Source organism: Rhipicephalus sanguineus, chromosome 1 (assembly GCF_013339695.2).
Source record: "Rhipicephalus sanguineus isolate Rsan-2018 chromosome 1, BIME_Rsan_1.4, whole genome shotgun sequence".
Lineage (NCBI taxonomy): Eukaryota > Metazoa > Arthropoda > Arachnida > Ixodida > Ixodidae > Rhipicephalus > Rhipicephalus sanguineus.
Window position 1 is genome coordinate 13,707,372 of NC_051176.1, and position 2,601 is coordinate 13,709,972.

At 52.5% G+C, this 2,601-nt stretch overlaps 1 non-coding gene across 1 annotated transcript; it reads left to right on the top strand.

The window, feature by feature from the left end:
* Positions 1–587: 587 nt before the first annotated feature.
* Positions 588–660, top strand: Trnak-cuu (transfer RNA lysine (anticodon CUU)). Its single transcript has one exon. It is a non-coding gene; the product is annotated as a tRNA-Lys (tRNA).
* Positions 661–2,601: the final 1,941 nt, after the last annotated feature.

The following is a 2,601-nucleotide window of genomic DNA, read 5'->3' on the forward strand; positions in this document are numbered from 1 at the left end:
TCCGGCCAACCGCGAGTCGTGGAAATAGCCGAGGGTGACTTTCCTTAGACTGCGGGGTACCCCCACCTTAAAAGACTCCTGGGGAGCTTCCTCTGGTGGGATGTGGAGCGCAGGAGAACTCCGCCGGCGACAAACAGAGCAAATCCAACGTGCCCGCAGCAATACCAGACTGCGTAAACGGCACACGGCGCCGACAGCAATACCAGACTGTCAATACGCGCCCGCTCCTTGGGAGCACGGCTCTTGGAGCCCAAAACGGATCGCTCTGCTGTGCCTTTGGTATCTCTTCTCTGCTTAACAGAATACCGGCTGAAGTGACGTGCTCATCCGAGGCGATCGACTCGAAAAGTCAATTCGCCGTCGGGGTTCGCTCCTTTCGACCCATTGGAGCCAGAGGCCCCGGAGTCTACCCGGTGCGATTGCTCTCGGGAGTGGCGGACACAAGTGTCACACCGAAACGGGGGCACGCGGCAAGGCGTGAGCCACGACGTTTGAACTCCCTTTCCGGTAGCGCACAACGAAGTTTTACCGCTGCAAAGTCAACGCCCAGCGCGCGAGGCGGCCCGAGGGCTCGCGCAAGCGCTTAAGCCCGGCTAGCTCAGTCGGTAGAGCATAAGACTCTTAATCTCAGGGTCGTGCGTTCGTGCCCCACGTTGGGCGCCAGTTATGTGGAGATAGGCTTGCACTAGGCTTACCTACGAGCGCGACCGTGCAGGGACGCGACGTTCTCCACTGCCGCTGCGTGCGACGACGCTGCGGCCGGGTTCGTCGTTTTCTCCGACACGGCGCAGAACCACGCACGAGGCAGGGTAACAACAACAACGGGTTTATTAACCCAAGATGCAGCACAGTACGACACTCGCAGGCTTGCAGGCCGGAAGGGGAACTCCGCAAGACCGATCGAGTACGCTTGCCAGCGGCGCTAAGACTACCACACAAAGGGCAGCGGTCGAGCACACGAACGAGAAGCCGCCTGCTAGAGCAGCGCGTCAACCTCTCGTGCTAGCCTGAGAGCATCTCTGACGCGGGTAAGCCCGCGCCAGACAGAAGCGAGCTCAAGGGGGAAAGGGGGGTTGTCACTGGCGGCCAATGAGGAACGGCGTTGCGCAGTAACGTAAGCTAGCTTGGTGGCGTGAGCATGTGAGCATGTCGAGGCATGCCCGGACGCGTGCCCGCGCGCCGGGAAGCGACGCATGGCTGGCGCTGCCGCCGCGGTCGCCATGCCGCCGATTAACGGCGGTCCCCGGCGCTCTAGCCGCGCGAGCCCAACACACGCGCTAGCTGGGGAACGAGGCGCCAAAGGGGTGGGCGCGCTCGATTCCCACAAAGTTCAGCAGTTTCCCAGACTGTTCACTAGCCTTGTTTGCTGGAACCATGGCATGTGGAAATGACAATCTTTAATATAAACATGCACTCACTTTTGAACCATCATATCGGTGAAAGTTTAACGAAAGACCTTCTATAACGACGTTAGCGTTAGATTTAGCCATAGATTTAGCCACCTCAACCCAACCAAGTTGCATTGGCCTTTGTCGCGTTTTAGATGTTCATCCGGTCGAATTATTCGAAACTTCGAACGCTAGCTATCCGAAAGTTGAATCGGGTTATTCGGTTAGGTATTATTCGATTGTAATTCGAAACGCAAATATTTGTACACCCCTACTATTTTTCTTTTTTTTTTCTCAATTAAGCACTGAATGACATTTCCTGTATTCGTAGATTGGCACACTTGCTGCTCACTCACACTCATTTCTGATGGGTGTAGAGGAGTGGGGTAAACGGGAGGGGACAAGGGCATAAGAAAGTGCACATGGGTAGTGCTGTGCTACGTGTATTGAAAATGTTATTCTGCTTCAAGTCAGGCTTTAACGAGACGAATAAAATGGCCTCACCCAGCACTTGTGCCACAAGCAGACGACTCCATAAGAGGAGTTCAAATCTTCAGGAATGATGAACTCCGCACTAATCCGCCGAGTTTTGGTGGGGGTAGAGTGCCTCAAAAAGCTGCTGCCACAGTCCTCAGTGTCAGTTGCAGTGCCCACGTCTCTGAAGTCTGGAGAGACAGCATCAGTCTGGGTGCCTAGAAATGTAAAGTACCAAGCACTCTAACACAGCTTGAACACATAGTATAGGGTTTTCCAAAGTCGTGCGAACTATTTGTGCCTAAACTGACTTTTTGAGGCAGTTAGACAAAGAGAAAAGCAAGCGAAAGCAGCAGAGATTACTGCCATAATAATTATTTCTTTTTGATTCATTTTACAACCGAACAAGTTTATGTTGACATCTCCTGCAGACATGAAATAGAAATAATACATACAGCCGCCTCGCTTATAACCAAACATACAAAGATTTCTGCTCCGTTTGTTCTTTTCATAGGAAGTGAAATGTCATACATTCGCTTCCCTCCGTCTTGCATTGGCAACAAAGGACAGCTATTGTGAAGGAAAAAACAGCGCTACAAATGGACGAGGACTAAGGAAGAAATGGAGGGTCATGTGACCGAGTCAGCTGCTGTATATATGTGTGCGTGTGTTTTTCCAATAAAGTTCAGTTGCGAGTCAGCGCCTGTGTCATGTTTTCTTCCTTAGTCCTCGTCCATTT